Here is a 19,850-nt window from a genome sequence, read left to right on the forward strand (position 1 = left end):
CTGAACAATTAATCAAATGGCCACCCGGACTATTTACTTTTTTTACACTGCTGCTACTCGCTGTTTATTATCTATACATAGTCACTTTACAAATTACCTCAACTAACCTGTACCCCCGCACATTGACTCGGTACCGGTACCCGCTGTATATAGCCTCGTTATTGTTATGTAATTTTCTTGTGTTACTTTTTTTTTTTTCTTCTTAACTCTATTTATTGAACTGCATTGTTGGTTAAGGGCTTGAAAGTAAGCATTTCATGGTAACGTCTACACCTGTTGCATTCGGCGCAAAATGTGATTTGATTTGATTTGATATAGTAAACTTATCATAATTCGGTTTTAATCCAGAGAGGTTAGAAAAAGTATCTAGATCCTCTATGAGGCTGTGGAAGGATCCAAATTGTGGATTTAAAAGAAAGCATGAATCATCAGCGTACAATGACACCTTTGTTTTTAAGCCCTTGATTTCTAACCGCTTGATATTATTGTTGGATCTGATTTTAATAGCTAACATTTCGATGGCCACCATAAATAGACATGCCGATAGTGGACAACCTTGTTTTACTCCTCTTGACAGTTTAATACTTTCTGAGAAGTAGCCATTATTTACTATTTTAGACCTAGCGTTACTATACATAACTTTATCCCATTTTATAAGAGATTCTCCAAAATTGAAATACTGCAGTCATTTATATATAAATTCCAGTCGTACTTTATCAAAAAAGCCTTTTCAAAGTCAGCTATGAATACCAGGCCTGGTTTCCCAGATTTTTCAGTGTTCTATTGTTTCCAGTACTTGTCTTATATTATCTCTAATGTATTGTCCATGTAAAGAACCTGTCTGATTAGAATGAATAATATCTGACAATATATTTTTAATTCTATGAGCTATGTATTTTGCTAGAATTTTTGTATCACAACACTGAAGTGTAAGGGGCCTACAATTTTGTAAATGGACCGGATCTTTATATTTACCACTTGGATCCTGTTTTAGTAATAATGAAATCATTCTTTCATCTTGAGTGTCTGATAAACTTCCATTTTTGTAGGAGTGGGTAAAACATGCTATAACGGTCCTCTGAGTATATCAAAAAGGTTTGGTATACATCCACTGGTTGGCCATCCAACCCTGGAGTTTTCCCGGACTTAAAGGTTTTAATTGCATCAAGACGTTCCTCTTCTGTAATTTGGCCTTCACACAAGTCTTTCTGTACAGCTATTAATTTTACATTATTAATAGAAAAAAAATCCATACAATTATCTTCGGTTAGTGGAGATGGAGGAGACTGAAACAAAACTATGTGCTTAAAGTACTTTGCTTCCTCTTTCAAATATCGTTTGGTGAATCATGGGTGACGCCATCATTTGTAACAAGTTTCAGTAAATTATTTTTGGTAGCATTCCTATGTTGAAGTTTAAAAAAGAATTTGGTGCATTTTCCCCCATATTCCATCCAGTTCGCTTTATTTTTATAATATATTACACTTGATCTTTCTTGAATAAGTTTTTCCTCTAATTTATTCTGTGCCTCTATGGTACAGTTTTTATTGCAATCTATCTGTACTATTAGTCCTTTCATTTCCTTTGTTAATATGGACTCTTTTGACCTAAATTGCTTTTGTTTTAGAGATGAGTACTGAGTTGCATGGCATCTAAAGGCACATTTAAAAGTGTCCCATACAATAAGGGGATCTGCTGTACCTATGTTATGTTGGAAAAAGTCCTTTATAAATTATTTTGTCCTAGTTAAAAACAACTTATCATCCAATAGGCTTTGATAACATTTCCAATATCCTTGCCCTTGTGGAAATTCTGTAAGAGAAATGTACTGTATATGCCCATTATTTGATGGTCCGACCGCATTCTGTGCCCTATCAACACTTTTGGTGCCAGCGAGAATGACATAAGTAAGTGGTCAACACGACTAGCTTGACTGAGCCTCCGCCATGTATATCTCACCAGGTCAGGCTATTTAAGTCTCCGTATATCCACTAGTTCCAATATATCCATGACATTTGTCATTTCCTTAAGTGCATGAGGGTGATAGTTTGTAGCGTGATTTCCTTTACGGTCCATTGAGGTATTTAAAACAGTATTATAATCTCTCACCATAATAATAGAGTCTTGTATCGCTTGTAGGTTTGATTAATTATTATATATTTTTTTTCAAAGAAGCATGGATAATCATTATTTGGACCGTATAGATTAATGAGACATATCTGTTTATTGTCCAATAACATACTTAAAATCATCCATCTAACTTGCGTATCTGTTTGGACAATTTGCACATTCAGATCAAAATTATTGTTAATTAATATCATCACCCCTTTTGAGTTTCTTTGACCATGGGAGAAGTATATTTCTTGTCTTTTAGCCAGGTAAATACTGATCGTCTTTTCTTATTATCTGCTAAGCCATTACAATTATAGCTGTCTATACTTATTTCACCATTTACCATAATGAGATACAAGTTTCAATTCTATTTATCATAATATATGTTTGTAAACTTACCATTAAAAAGTGCCATAGTAATTGAGTGTCCATATAGCTGTATCATTATACAGTGGGGAAAAAATGTATTTAGTCAGCCACCAATTGTGCAAGTTCTCCCACTTAAAAAGATGAGAGAGGCCTGTAATTTTCATGATAGGTACACGTCAACTATGACAGACAAATTGAGAAAAAAAATTCCAGAAAATCACATTGTAGGATCTTTAATGAATTTATTTGCAAATTATGGAGGAAAATAAGTATTTGGTCACCTACAAACAAGCAAGATTTCTTGCTCTCACAGACCTGTAACTTCTTCTTTAAGAGGCTCCTCTGTCCTCCACTCGTTACCTGTATTAATGTCACCTGTTTGAACTTGTTATCAGTATAAAAGACACCTGTCCACAACCTCAAACAGTCACACTCCAAACTCCACTATGGCCAAGACCAAAGAGCTGTCAAAGGACACCAGAAACAAAATTGTAGACCTGCACCAGGCTGGGAAGACTGAATCTGCAATAGGTAAGCAGCTTGGTTTGAAGAAATCAACTGTGGGAGCAATTATTAGGAAATGGAAGACATACAAGACCACTGATAATCTCCCTCGATCTGGGGCTCCACGCAAGATCTCACCCCGTGGGGTCAAAATGATCACAAGAACGGTGAGCAAAAATCCCAGAACCACACGGGGGGACCTAGTGAATGACCTGCAGAGAGCTGGGACCAAAGTAACAAAGCCTACCATCAGTAACACACTACGCCGCCAGGGACTCAAATCCTGCAGTGCCAGACGTGTCCCCCTGCTTAAGCCAGTACATGTCCAGGCCCGTCTGAAGTTTGCTAGAGTGCATTTGGATGATCCAGAAGAGGATTGGGAGAATGTCATATGGTCAGATGAAACCAAAATAGAACTTTTTTGGTAAAAACTCAACTCAGTCGTGTTTGGAGGACAAAGAATGCTGAGTTGCATCCAAAGAACACCATACCTACTGTGAAGAATGGGGTGGAAACATCATGCTTTGGGGCTGTTTTTCTGCAAAGGGACCAGGACGACTGATCCGTGTAAAGGAAAGAATGAATGGGGCCATGTATCGTGAGATTTTGAGTGAAAACCTCCTTCCATCAGTAAGGGCATTGAAGATGAAACGTGGCTGGGTCTTTCAGCATGACAATGATCCCAAACACACCGCCCGGGCAACGAAGGAGTGGCATCGTAAGAAGCATTTCAAGGTCCTGGAGTGGCCTAGCCAGTCTCCAGATCTCAACCCCATAGAAAATCTTTGGAGGGAGTTGAAAGTCCGTGTTGCCCAGCGACAGCCCCAAAACATCACTGCTCTAGAGGAGATCTGCATGGAGGAATGGGCCAAAATACCAGCAACAGTGTGTGAAAACCTTGTGAAGACTTTGCCAACAAAGAGTATATAACAAAGTATTGAGAAACTTTTGTTATTGACCAAATACTTATTTTTCACCATAATTTGCAAATAAATTCATTAAAAATCCTACAATGTGATTTTCTGGATATTTTTTCTCATTTTGTCTGTCATAGTTGACGTGTACTTATGATGAAAATTACAGGCCTCTCTCATCTTTTTAAGTGGGAGAACTTGCACAATTGGTGGCTGACTAAATACTTTTTTTCCCCACTGTATTTGCATTGCTACCAGACCACCTCTGTCCCCCCGGATCCCATGGCCCCCGAGAGAACGGGATCCATCCTTTGAAAAGAGCACACATTGCCACCCACAGAACAGAAGCAGATTAACCGCCAAAAGCATTTCCAACGCCCTCACCTCGATTGGTATTATACATACAGTTGAAGTCTGAAGTTTACATACACCTTAGCCAAATACATTTAAACTCAGTTTTTCACAATTCCTGACATTTAATCCTAGTAAACATTCCCTGTCTTAGGTCAGTTAGCATCACCACTTTATTTTAAGAATGTGAAATGTCAGAATAATAATAGAGAATGATTTATTTCAGCTTTTTTTCTTTCATCATATTCCCAGTGGGTCAGAAGTTTACATACACTCAATTAGTATTTGGTAGCATTGCCTTTAAATTGTTAAACTTGGGTCAAACGTTTCGGGCAACCTTCCACAAGCTTCCCACAATAAGTTGGGTGAATTTTGGCCCATTCCTCCAGACACACCTGGTGTAACTGAGTCAGGTTTGTAGGCCTCCTTGCTCGCACATGCTTTTTCAGTTCTGCCCACAAATGTTCTATAGGATTGAGGTCAGGGCTTTGTGATGGCCACTCCAATACCTTGACTTTGTTGTCCTTAAGCCATTTTGCCACAACTTTGGAAGTATGCTTGGGGTCATTGTCCATTTGGAAGACCCATTTGCGACCAAGCTTTAACTTACTGACTGATATCTTGAGATGTTGCTTCAATATATCCTCATCATTTTCCTTCCTCATGATGCCATCTAACCAGTGCTTTTTTTGTTTCATCAGACCAGAGGACATTTCTCATAAAAGTTCGATCTTTGTCCCCATGTGCAGTTGCAAACCGTAGTCTGGCTTTTTTATGGCGGTTTTGGAGCAGTGGCTTCTTCCTTGCTGAGCAGCCTTTCAGGTTATGTCGAAATAGGACTTGTTTTACTGTAGATATAGATACTTTTGTACCTGTTTCCTCCAGCATCTTCACAAGGTCCTTTGCTGTTGTTCTGGGATTGTCTAGGAGACAGAACACGTCTCCTTCCTGAACGGTATGATGGCTGCGTGGTCCCATGGTGCTTATACTTGCGTACCATTGTTTGTACAGATGAACATGGTACCTTCAGGCGTTTGGAAATTGCTCCCAAGGATGAACCAGACTTGTGGAGGTCTACAATTATTTTTCTGAGGTCTTGGCTGATTTCTTTTGATTTTCCCATGATGTCAAGCAAAGAGGCACTGAATTTGAAGGTAGGCCTTGAAATACATCCACAGGTACACCTCAAATTGACTTAAATGATGTCAATTATCCTATCAGAAGCTTCTAAAGCCATGACATCATTTCAACTTAGTGTATGTAAACTTCTGACCCACTGGAATTGTGATACAGTGAATTATAAGTGAAATAATCTGTCTGTAAACAATTGTTGGAAAAATTACTTGTGTCATGCACAAAGTACACTACCGGTCAAAAGTTTTAGAACACCTACTTATTCAAAGGTTTTTCTTTATTTTTAATATTTTTTTACATTGTAGAATAACAGTGAAGACATCAAAACTATGAAATAACACATATGGAATCATGTAGTATCCAAAAAAGTGTATGTGTTATATTTGAGATTCTTCAAATAGCCACCCTTTGCCTTGATGACAGCTTTGCACACTCTTGGCATTCTGTGGTCCTCTGTAGCTCAATTGTTAGAGCATGGCGCTTGTAACACCAGGGTAGTGGGTTAGATCCCCGGGACCACCCATACGTAAAAATATATGCGCACATGACAGTAAGTCGCTTTGGATAAAAGCGTCTGCTAAATGGCATATATATATATTCTCTCAACCAGCTTCATCTGGAATGCTTATCCAATAATCTTGAAGGAGTTCCCACATATGCTGGGCAGTTGTTGGCTGCTCTTCCTTCTCTCTGCAGTCCGACTCATCCCAAACCATGTCAATTTGGTTGAGGTCGTGGGATTATGGAGGCCATGTCATCTTATGCAGCACTCCATCACTTTCCTTCTTGGTAAAATAGCCCTTACACAGCCTGGAGGTGTGTTGGGTTATTGTCCTGTTGAAAAACAAATGATAGTCTCACTAAGCCCAAACCAGATGGGATGGCGTATCGCTGCAGAATGCTGTGGTAGCCATGCTGGTTAAGTGTGGCTTGAATTCTAAGTAATTCACAGACAGTGTCATCAGCAAAGCACCCCACACCATAACACATTTACATTTTAGTCATTTAGCAGACGCTCTTATCCAGAGCGACTTACAGTTAGTGAATACATATATATATATATATATATATATATATTTTTTTTTTATACTTGCCCCCCGTGGGAATCGAACCCACAACCCTGGCGTTGCAAACGCCATGCTCTATCAACTGAGCTACATCCCTGCCAGCCATTCCCTCCCCTACTCTTGACGACGCTGGGGCAATTGTGCGCCGCCCATGAGTCTCCCGGTCGCGGCCGGCTGCGACAGAGCCTGGATTCGAACCAGGATCTCTAGTGGCACAGTTAGCACTGCGATGCAGTGCCTTAGACCACTGCGCCACTCAGGAGGACACCTCCTCCATGTTTATGTTGGGAAATACACATGCAGAGATCATCCGTTCACCCACACCGCGTCTTAGAAGACAAGGAGGTTGGAACCATAAATCTCCAATTTGGACTCCAGACCAAAGGACAAATTTCCACCGGTCTAATGTCCATTGCTCGTGTTTCTTGGCCCAAGCAGGTCTCTTCTTCTTATTGGTGTCCTTTAGTAGTGGTTTGTTTACAGCAATTCAACCCTGAAGGCCTGATTCACACAGTCTCCTCTGAACAGTTGATGTTGAGATGTGTCTGTTACTTGAACTCTGTGAAGCCTTTATTTGGGTTGCAATTTCTGAGGCTGGTAACTCTAATGAGCTTATCCTCTGCAGTAGAGGTAACTCTGGGTCTTCCATTCTTGCGGCGGGCCTCATGAGAGCCAGTTTCATCATAGCGCTTTATGGTTTTTGCGACTGCACTTGAAACTTTCAAAGTTTTTGACATTTTCCGTATTGACTGACATTCATGTCTTAAAGTAATGATGGACTGTTATTTCTCTTTGCTTATTTGAGCTGTTCTTGCCATAATATGGACTTGGTCTTTTACCAAATAGGGCTATCTTCTGTATACCCCTCTACCTTATCAAAACACAACTGATTGGCTCAAACGCATTAATAAGGAAAGTAATTCCACAAATTAACTTTTAAGAAGGCACACCTGTTAATTTAAATGCATTCTAGGTGACTACCTCATGAAGCTGGTTGAGAGAATGCCAAGAGTGTGCAAAGCTGTCATGAAGGCAAAGGGCGGCTATTTGAAGATTCTCAAATATAAAATATATTTTGATTTGTTTACATTTACATCATTTAGCAGACGCTCTTATCCAGAGTGACTTACAGTTAGTGAATACATATTTTTTTATACTGGCCCCCCGTGGGAATCGAACCCACAACCCTGGCGTTGCAAACGCCATGCTCTATCAACTCTGTCCCTGCCGGCCATTCCCTCCCCTACCCTGGACGACGCTGAGCCAATTGTGCGCCGGCCATGAGTCTCCCGGTCGCGGCCGGCTGCGACAGAGCCTGGATTCGAACCAGGATCTCTAGTGGCACAGTTAGCACTGCGATGCAGTGCCTTAGACCACTCAGGAGTACTTTAACACTGTATTTGTTACTACATGATTCCATATGTGTTATTTCATAGTTTTGATGTCTTCACTATTATTCTACAATGTAGAAAATAGTAAAAATAAAGAAACACCCTTGAATGAGTAGGTGTTCTAAAACTTTAGACTGGTAGTGTAGATGTCCTAACCGACTTGCCAAAACTATAGTTTGTTTACAAGAAATTTGTGGAGTGGTTGAAAAACTAGTTTTATTGTTTGCAACGCCAGGGTTGTGGGTTCGATTCCCACAGGGGGCCAGTATGAAAAATATAAATAATGTATGCACTCACTAACTGTAAGTCGCTCTGGAAAAGAGCTTCTGCTAAAATGACTAAAATGTACATAAAATCTTGCGTATCTTAATTTCCACAATTCACAAATAATATGCGTAATAATGTAGGCAGTTCATGCGCTGGATTGTTACCTATAACCAGTATTGCCATTACAAAGATTACATATTTGGCAAGCAATTATTATTTTAGCAAACAGTTATTGTGATTCATCCTATATTGTCCCTAACATCATGACCCCATAGCAACAGATGTGGGATACATACACTCATACACATACTCATACACATTGAAACCCTTTACCCAACAACCAACCACAAGCTCAGATGTTCAACAGTTGTTCCATCCCCGAGCCCAACTCAAGAAAGGACTTGATGTGCGAATGCATATACAGTTGCAGCTGTTTGAGAAGGCATGCAAAATCGAGCAAAACATTTGCAGAAATATAGAAATTTGATTAACCAATGTCAAGTCCTAGCTGTTGGAGATCAGGTACACCCCGTTGCCCTGAAACACACACATGTTGGTCCCCCGTTGTGACCATTTTTCTAAATATCTCTGTGCAGTCAGACCTTTGATCATTCCCTGCTACCAGGGCCACAGTAATTTGCCCCCTCTCTGATTGTCTGATTGTGACCTCCTCCCCATGGGTTACTGCAGCTAGTGTGTCCAGCACTGCCACTACCTGGTTGGGGGCACCCCACCGGAATCCCCACTGGCTAGGTACAAGGTCGTCAAGGTTCTCATTAGCAGCTTTGAGAAATTCCTTGTATATTATGCTCACCCATGCTGCTTTCTGTTTTGGCTGCGTATAGGCTACTTGCAGTAGGCCCATAAAACAGATAAGAACTTCTCCTTAGTGTATGGGTCGCTGAGGTGGGTGTCTAGGGTATAGAGTTGGGGACCGTTCCATCATGATAGGTCAATAAATACCTAAACTATATTTATAATTCATCTTAAAATGTATATCCCATATCTTCACAAAATTGAAAGCTCTCTCTCGCAGACACACATGGGTTCTGGTATTCGCAACCATTTTCCTTTTTCACTCACTTAACTCCACACTTTTTCAAACACAAAAACACACATCTCATCTTGCTTCACAATACACGTGCACATACCCACATACTGTGCCTTCTACAGTGGGGAAAAAAAGTATTTAGTCAGCCACCAATTGTGCAAGTTCTCCCACTTAAAAAGATGAGAGAGGCCTGTAATATTCATCATAGGTACACGTCAACTATGACAGACAAATTGAGAAAAAAAATCCAGAAAATCACATAGTAGGATTTTTTATGAATGTATTTGCAAATTATGGTGGAAAATAAGTATTTGGTCACCTACAAACAAGCAAGATTTCTGGCTCTCACAGACCTGTAACTTCTTCTTTAAGAGGCTCATCTGTCTTCCACTCATTACCTGTATTAATGTCACCTGTTTGAACTTGTTATCAGTATAAAAGACACCTGTCCACAACCTCAAACAGTCACACTCCAAACTCCACTATGGCCAAGACCAAAGAGCTGTCAAAAGACACCAGAAACAAAATTGTAGACCTGCACCAGGCTGGGAAGACTGAATCTGCAATAGGTAAGCAGCTTGGTTTGAAGAAATCAACTGTGGGAGCAATGATTAGGAAATGGAAGACATACAAGACCACTGATAATCTCCCTCGATCTGGGGCTCCACGCAAGATCTCACCCCGTGGGGTCAAAATGATCACAAGAACGGTGAGCAAAAATCCCAGAACCACACGGGGGGACCTAGTGAATGACCTGCAGAGAGCTGGGACCAAAGTAACAAAGCCTACCATCAGTAACACACTACGCCGCCAGGGACTCAAATCCTGCAGTGCTAGACGTGTCCCCCTGCTTAAGCCAGTACATGTCCAGGCCCGTCTGAAGTTTGCTAGAGTGCATTTGGATGATCCAGAAGAGGATTGGGAGAATGTCATATGGTCAGATGAAACCAAAATAGAACTTTTTGGTAAAAACTCAACTCGTCGTGTTTGGAGGACAAAGAATGCTGAGTTGCATCCAAAGAACACCATACCTACTGTGAAGCATGGGGGGTGGAAACATCATGCTTTGGGGCTGTTTTTCTGCAAAGGGACCAGGACGACTGATCCGTGTAAAGGAAAGAATGAATGGGGCCATGTATCGTGAGATTTTGAGTGAAAACCTCCTTCCATCAGCAAGGGCATTGAAGATGAAACGTGGCTGGGTCTTTCAGCATGACAATGATCCCAAACACACTGCCCGGGCAACGAAGGAGTGGCATCGTAAGAAGCATTTCAAGGTCCTGGAGTGGCCTAGCCAGTCTCCAGATCTCAACCCCATAGAAAATCTTTGGAGGGAGTTGAAAGTCTGTGTTGGCCAGCGACAGCCCCATAACATCACTGCTCTAGAGGAGATCTGCATGGAGGAATGGGCCAAAATACCAGCAACAGTGTGTGAAAACCTTGTGAAGACTTACAGAAAACGTTTGACCTGTGTCATTGCCAACAAAGGGTATATAACAAAGTATTGAGAAACTTTTGTTATTGACCAAATACTTATTTTCCACCATAATTTGCAAATAAATTCATTAAAAATCCTACAATATGATTTTATGGATTTTTTTTTCTCATTTTGTCTGTCATAGTTGACGTGTACCTATGATGAAAATTACAGGCCTCTCTCATCTTTTTAAGTGGGAGAACTTGCACAATTGGTGGCTGACTAAATACTTTTTTCCCCCACTGTATGTCCTCTTTTTGCTGTGTTTTTATCTTGTAGTGTATTGACAATACGATGGTGTTAAATGTTTTAAATGGAACTGAAGGAATGTTGAGTTGTGGTATCACGAGGGAATGTTTTAGGTGTAATACCACATATAATAGACAGGAAGTGTATTGTAAAACTGGCCAGAAGAGGGAGCCCATCTTGTTGCATTGGTTATAAATAGGGGTACACGAAGAAGATAGGGCAGAGCAGACATTAGAATTAGAGGACACTGCTCTCCTGGTGTCATGTCACCTGTTACTCATGCTGAAGCTTGTGATCTGAATAAACCTTATGATCAACGGTCAGTATGAGCAGACTCTTTAATTGATGGTAACACCTACGATTGACGTATACTACAATCTCTACCATGTTGATTGTGAGTACTTTTGTGTTCCAGTTCCTTATATTTGAAGATGTATTATTTAGCTAATTATCCTTTCTTCTAATGCTGTTATCTATTTATAAAATACTATAAATTGAAAGTCGAATACTAATTATTTTACAACATTCCCTATCTTGAATGGTATAGTGTAGTTGTAGTATATTTCTTTATCAATTGTTGTATTTAATTGTTTTCCATATATATATATATATATATATATATATATATATATATATATATATATATATATATATATATATATATATATATATATATATTAGTACAATCCCTACCATGGATAATATTGGGTGTTCCATTATTCGACTCCTCTATGGAAACGTTGTAATATTTAGAATAGCCATGTAGTAGTCTTGGTGTCTCGGAACATTTCATTTTCTATTTACAGTTTATCGACTACGAGAGCTACACGGTTCCCTTTGAATCTATTCTCCTTGAAGAGTGGGTACATAACTTTGCGCCGTTCTGCAATTTCCTTTGGGAACTGATCATTCATGGCTATTTTTGTGGCATTGAGTCTTTTACACAGGCTTTTAACCATTATTTTATCTTTAAAGAATGAAAATTTGGAAACGATTGGGCGCTCATATCTCTGTCCTCTCTGTCCTTTACGTTCAAGTTGGATTTTGTCGACAACATCGCCTGGGATATGTAGCGCTGTAAGAAATAACCACAATTTCAGGATTTTCACCTTTTTTTTTTTTATACCAGTAAGTACCAGATTTTTTCTCATAGATCTAGTCTGTATGTCAAGTAAGGCTTCTCTCAGACACATGTTCTCCTTTTTAAGTTAATTAATGTCAGTTTCCATCTTATTGACTGTACCTTTTAGCTTGTTTGTTTCCTTCTCCATTGTTGCAGCTTTTTCATTACTCATCTCGAGGCTCGCCTTCAACTCCTTTATATCTTTACTGACTAATTGAAGTATGCCCAGTTTATCATTTATCAACTTCAACAGATCGGTTTCCACCCTTACCATTCCGGGTGGTGAAAAGCATAAATCGTCTGTGTCCGTCGAGGAGTCGCGTTTTCTTTTGGGGATTGGATATTTACTATCCGTCATGTTTGGTTGTTGTTTGTTTTGGTAATATTGTTCGATACAATTCTCTACTCTTATAATTTGTTTTGTGTTGTTATCCGGATTGATGGGTATTACTCACGAGTATGTGGAGTGAAGTGCTAATATTTAGTCAAACTTACAGATATTGAATTTTACGTTTTTATCTTGAGGCGATCTGCACCGCTGTGTTCAGTCAGCCATTTTGCCTAGGGGAGTTTTTCTTTATCTTTACACAAAAGCGCGTGCACACATAGGATGTCCCTGTACTGGGAATAAATTAAATCTACTTTCACCCCAGCAATTGAAACTGCAATGTCAGAAGAGACGGTATTTGGATCTCTCCCAGACCTAATTTATGAAAACATAAAACACTGGTTTCAGGCAAAGTTGAGTAGCCATATGAACCACTATTTCCCACATAAATACATTGTGTAGTATACCTTTGGTCCTGCCACGCACATATCACTGGTTAGAGGCCTGTTTGCCCCATGAGGTGTATGAACCATCTTCTGTGCTATACAAAGTCTGGAAACTTCAGTCAGCATTTGCTCGTTGGGATTTCTCAAGTCTGTTTAAATGGAAATGGAAATGAACCCCCTAGAGTTGATGTCCATGCCCCCATGGAAATCTAATTAGCATAAGAAAACATTTCCCATAAAAATCTGTCTTCAATCCAGAGATACAGTATCTATTTTTTTTGCATGGGCTGCGTCTCAATCCACCACATCCGCCAATGGCGGCCTTCCGCATCTGTGGTGGAAGGTGGCCAAGCTACAGTGATGTTTGTCAGACCCGAAAATCGGTCTTCTCATGAAGACGTCTGTAGCGTCCGAACGGTTTGGCCTACAAACTAATATGACCACTCTTTGAAAATATGAGACTCACGATGGTGTTCTCCGTTGGGCTCTACACAAGCCTCATGGGACTTGTCTGAAGTCGGTACCGCCGATCTGCCAACTTCTGTCTGTACCATTCTAACAATTTGGGCTACACACTAATATGTAAGTTAGAGGTAGTATGTAAGTTAGAGGTAGTATATAGACTTTCACTCATTGCGCTAACTCTAGTTAGCATTGGCTCTTGAAACTACCTCTAACTGCCATCATACTGGACACAGAGACATAAAAATGGTATCCACAAGTTCATCTGACTCTGGGGGAGTAGATAAAGGGCCTCATTGCCAAAATCCAGAGGTACCCCTTTAAGACCAACGACACTATTTGATTACTCATATCTTTAGATTAAATACTTTGCAACAATGATAGAATGTGAATAGCTCTCTCTGAATTTGTAATTGTGCAGAGGACGGCTGCTAAGAGTGACCTTACAAAAGCCTATAAAAGACTACATTCCTCTTTCCACATGCGACATCAGTCTTTTAAAAGCCACCTTTCAAATCAGAGGAGTTGCATGTCAGTCATGGTCAAACAGACAGAGAGAACGCTGAAAGCAAAAAATTTAAATGTCTCTTTTTACAGATAAATGGAATAAAACCAAATAAATTCAGAGTATGGGGTTAATTTAATATATACTACCAGTCAAAGGTTTGGACACACCTACTGTCAGCGTCTGGGTGAAGTGGGGAAACGGAATCAGGCGCAGGACACAGAACTGAGAGATAAATGGCTTTACTAGACTCAAAGTAAACCATAGCAAACACTCCACGCAGGGAAGAGCAAAAACAACAGCTCAACAGACGACGTAACAAAGAACAATCACGCACACACCCAGGAGGGAAAACAGAGGTAATATAGGGAAACTAATAAGCCTAATGAGTAACAGGTGTGAATAATAAAGACAGAACTAGTGAGACACAGAAACATCGATCGGTGGCAGCTAGTACTCCGGTGACGACGACCGCCGAAGCCTGCCCCGAGCGAGGAGGAGGGGCAGCCTCGGCCGTATCCTTGACACCTACTCATTCAATGGTTTTTCTTTTTTAAAACTATTTTTTACATTGTAGAATAATAGTGAAGACATCAAAACTATAAAATAACACATATGGAATCATGTAGTAACCAAAAAGTGTTAAACAAATTAAAATATATTTTATGTTTGAGATTCTTCAAATAGCCACCCTTTGCCTTGTTGACAGCTTTGCACACTCTTGGCATTCTCTCAACCAGCTTCACCTGGAATTCTTTTCCAACCATCTTGTAAAAGGGCAATTTTACCTTGTTTACATAAGTATACAGATCCTTTGCTATGAGACTTGACATTGAGGTCAGGTGCATCCTGTTTCCGTTGATCATCCTTGACTTGATTGGAGTCCACCTGTGGTAAATTATATTGATTGGACATGATTTGGAAAGGCACACACCTGTCTACATAAGGTCCCACAGTTGACAGTTCATGTCAGAGCAATAACCAAGCCATGAAGTCGAAGGAATTGTCCGTAGAGCTCTGAGACAGTAATGTGTCGAGGCACAGATCTGGGGAAGGGTACCAAAAAATGGCTGCAGCATTGAAGGTCCCCAAGAACAAGTGGCTTCCATCATTAAATGGAAAAAGTTTGGAACCAACAAGACTATACCTAGAGCTGGCTGCCTGGCCAAATTGACCTGAAAGAAAACGGAAATATGACATTTACATAAGTATTCAGACCCTTCACTCAGTATATTGTTGAAGCACCTTTGGCAGCGATTACAGCCTCAAGGCTTCTTGGGTATGACGTTACAAGCTTGGCCCACCTGTATTTGGGGGGTTTCTCCCATTCATCTCTGAAGATCCTCTCAAGGTCTGTCAGGTTGGATGGGGAGCGTTGCTGCACAGCTATTTTCAGGTCTCTCCAGAGATGTTCGATCGGGTTCAAGTCTGGGCTCTGGCTGAGCCACTCAAGGACATTCAGAGACTTGTCCCAAAGTCACTCCTGCGTTGTCTTGGCTGTGTGCTTACGGTCGTTGTCCTGTTTGCACTGATGAGCAGGTTTTCATCAAGGATGCTGCCACCAACATGCTTCACCGTAGGGATGGTGGCAGGTTTCCTCCAGATGTGACGCTTGGCATTGAGGCCAAAGAGTTCAATCTTGGTTTCAACAGACCAGAGAATCTTGTTTCTCACGGTCGGAGAGTCTTTAGGTGTCTTTTGGCAAACTCCAAGCGGGCTGTTACGTGTCTTTTACTGAGGAGTGGCTTCTGTCTGGCCACTCTACAATAAAGGCCTGATTTGTGAAGTGCAGCAGAGATGGTTTTCCTTCTGGAAGGTTCTCCCATCTCCACAGAGGAACTCTAGAGCTCTGTCAGTGACCATCAGGTTCTTGGTCACCTCCCTGACCAAGGTCCTTCTCCCCTGATTGCTCAGTTTAGCCGGGCAGCCAGCTCTAGGAAGAGTCTTGGTGGTTCCAAACTTCTTCTATTTAAGAATGGTGTAGGCCACTGTGTTCTTGGGGACCTTCAATGCTGCAGAAATGTTTTGGTACCCTTGCCCAGATCTGTGTCTCGACACAATCCTTTCTCGGAGCTCAACGGACAATTCCTTCGACCTCATGGCTTGATTTTTGCTCTGACATGCACTGTCATATTTGGGACCTTATATAGACAGGTGTGAGCCTTTACAAATCATGTCCAATCAATTGAATTTACCACAGGTGGACTCCATATCAATGGAAACAGGATGCACCTGAGCTCAATTTCGAGTCTCATAGCAAAGGGTCTGAATACTTGATATTTCTGTTTTCTGATTTTACTACATATGCTTTCTAAAAACATATTTTCACTTTGTCATTATGGGGTATTGTGTGTAGATTGCTGAGGAAAATGTTTTAATTAATCAATTTTAGAATAAGGCTGTAACGTAACATAATGTGGAAGAAGTCAAGGGGTCTGAATACTTTCAGAAAGCATACATTAAAGTTCCAATGCAGCAGTTTTTATCTCAATATCAAATCGGTTCTGGTTAACAATTACAGTGCCTTGCAAAAGTATTCATTCCACTTGACAGTTTTCCTATTTTGTTGCATTGATTTTTATTTGGATTTCATGTAATGGACATACACAAAATAGTCAAAATTGGTGAAGTGAAATGAAAAAAATAACTAGTTTCAAAAAATTCAAAAAAATAAATAACAGAAAAGTGGTGCTTGCATATGTATTCACCCCCTTTGCTATGAAGCCCCTAAATAAGATCTGGTGCAATCAATTACCTTCAGAAGTCACATAATTAGTTAATTAAAGTCCACCTGTGTGCAATCTAAGTGTCACATGATCTGTCACATGATCTCAGTATATATACACCTGTTCTGAAAGGCCCCAGAGTCTGCAACACCACTAAGCAAGTGGCACCACCAAGTAAGCGGCACCATGAAGACCAAGTAGCTCTCCAAACAGGTCAAGGACAAAGTTGTTTAGAAGTACAGATCAGGGTTGGGTTATAAAAAAATATCTGAAACTTTGAACATCCCACGGAGCACCATGAAATCCATTATTTAAAAATGTAAATAATATGGCACCACAACCTGCCAAGAGAAGGCCCACCAAATCTCACAGACCAGGCAAGGAGGGCATTAATCAGAGAGGCAACAAAGAGACAAAAGATAACCCTGAAGGAGCTGCAAAGCTCCACAGCGGAGATTGGAGTATCTGTCCATAGGACCACTTTAAGCCGTACACTCCACAGAGCTGGGCTTTACGGAAGAGTGGCCAGAAAAAAGTTGTTCACCAAAAGGCAAGTGGGAGACTCCCCAAACATATGGAAGAAGGTACTCTGGTTAGATTACACTAAAATTGAGCTTTTTGGCCATCAAGGAAAACTCTATGTCTGTCGCAAACCCAACACCTCTCATCACCCCGAGAACACCATCCCCACAGTGAAGCATGGTGGTGGCAGCATCATGCTGTGGGCATGTTTTTCATCGGCAGGGACTGGAAAACTGGTCAGAATTGAAGGAATGATGGATGGCGCTAAATACAGGGAAATTCTTGAGGGGAACCTGTTTCAGTCTTCCAGAGATTTGAGACTGGGATGGAGGTTCACCTTCCAGCAGGACAATGACCCTAAGTATACTGCTAAAGCAACACTCGAGTGGTTTAAGGGGATACATTTAAATGTTTTGGAATGGCCTAGTCAAAGCCCAGAACTCAATCCAAATGAGAATCTGTGGTATGACTTAAAGATTGCTGTACACCAGCGGAACCCATCCAACTTGAAGGAGCTGGAGCAGTTTTGCCTTGAAGAATGGCAATAAATTCCAGTGGCTAGATGTGCCAAGCTTACAGAGACATACCCCAATAGACTTGACTCACATTTTCAGTTTTTTTGTCTCATTTGTTGTTTGTTTCACAATAACAAATATGTTGCATATTCAAAGTGGTAGGCATGTTGTGTAAATCAAATGATACAAACCCCCCAAAAATCCATATTAATTCCAGGTTGTAAGGCAACAAAATAGGAAAAATGCCAAGGGGGGTTAATACTTTTGCAAGCTACTGTAGTGAAGACATCAAAACTATGAAATAACATATATGGAAATGTAGTAACCCTTTTTTTTTTTTATTTCGTCTAAAATGTCATACCCAAATCTAACTGCCTGTGATGGGTGATTTGAAGGAGTCAGGTGCAGGAGGGTAAATCACAGAATACAGAGTTTATTCTGGAATACAGAGTTACGCGGAATTGCGTCAAACAGTCCAGTGCGCAACACAGGCGCACTGGAACCAAACAGGCACACAGGGAAAATATACCCTGGCAATTACAAAATACACGGAGCTCAACCGAGCAACACTCTCCTCACATTAAACAATCACCCACAAGGACAAGGGGGAAGAGGGAACACTTATACACATACTACTGAGGGGATATGAACCAGGTGTGTGTAATAGACAAGTCAAAACAAATGGAATGATGAGATGAGGAGCGGCAGTGGCTAGAAGGCTGGTGATGACGAATGCCGAAGCCCGCCCGAACCAGGAGAGGAGGCAGTTTCGGAGGAAGTCGTGACAGTACCCCCACTTGACGCGCAGCTCCAGCAGCGCTCCGTCACTGGCCAAGGGGGCGGCCAGGAGGACGCGGAGCAGGGCGAGCCGGATGGCGAACGGTGGAAATCCCGTAACAGGGAGGGATCGAGGATATCCCTCACCTGGACCCAGCACCGCTCCTCTGGACAATACCCTTCCCACTCCACGAGGCACTGAAGGCCCCCCACCCTACGCCTCGAATCCAGGATGGAACGGACAGAGTACGCCTGGGCCCCCTCGATGTCCAGAGGAGGTGAAGGGACCTCCCACACCTCAGACTCATCGAGCGGATCAGCCAGCACCGGCCTGAGGAAATACACATGGAACGAGGGGTTAATACGATAACCATGTGGGAGTAATAACCTATAGGTAACCTTGTTTATTCTCCTCAGGACTTTGAACGGCCCCACAAACCGCGGGATCAGCTTCCGGCAGGGCAGGCGGAGGGACAGATTCCGGGTCGAGAGCCAGACCCAATCACCCGGTAAAAAGACTGGGGCCTCACTGCGTTGGTGGTCAGCGTTGGCCTTCTAACAACGCACGTCGCGTTGGAGGCAGACATGAGCAGCGTTCCACGTCTCCTCCGCACACCAAAACCAGTCATCCAATGCAGGAGCCTCGGTCTGGCTCTGGTGCCACTGTGCCAGAACCGGTTGGTAACCTAAAACACATTGGAATGGCGTTAGGTTAGTGGAGGAGTGACGGAGAGAGTTCTGGCCATATTCGGCCCATGGCAAGAACACCGACCACTCTCCCGGCTGGTCCTGGCAGTAGGACCGCAGGAACCTACCACATCCTGATTTACCCCTCCACTTGCCCATTAGACTCAGGGTGGAAACCAGTGGTCAGGCTGACCGAGACCCCCAGACATTCCATGAACACCTTCCAGACCTTGGATGTGAACTGGGAACCTCAGTCAGACACTATGTCCTCTGGTACCCCGTAGTGCCGGAAAACTTGTGTAAACAGGGCCTCCGAAGTCTGCAGGGCCGTGGGGAGACCGGGCAGAGGAAGGAGGCGGAAGGCTTTGGAAGTTAAGTTACCCGCTGGGAGGTGCCTAGGTGCCTTACTCTGGGTGCACACTGAGCATGAGGAAACATACACCCTCACGTCCTTAGCCAAGGTAGGCCACCAGTACTTTTCGGTCAGGCAGCGCACTGTACGACTGATACCTGGGTGACCAGAGGAGGGGGACGTGTGTGCCCTGTAGATCAGACGGTCACGGACAAGAGCAGGCACGTACTGCAGCCCAGCTGGACACTGAGGTGGAGATGGCTCTGTGAGTAACGCCTGCTCTAATCCACGTCCATCGCCCATACTACCGGCACCACAATGCAGGAGGCAGGGAGTATAGTGGAGTCTGCCAATAGCACAGTCAGTGTAGTCAGCTCAGCCATACCCATTGAGACTGTGTCTGTGCCTCGACCTAGGTTGGGCAAAACTAAACATGGCGGTGTTCGCCTTAGCAATCTTATTAGGATAAAGACCTCCTCCATTCCTGCCATTATTGAAAGAGATCGTGATACCTCACATCT

This window comes from Coregonus clupeaformis, chromosome 1, assembly GCF_020615455.1.
Source record: "Coregonus clupeaformis isolate EN_2021a chromosome 1, ASM2061545v1, whole genome shotgun sequence".
Classification (NCBI taxonomy): Eukaryota; Metazoa; Chordata; class Actinopteri; order Salmoniformes; family Salmonidae; genus Coregonus; species Coregonus clupeaformis.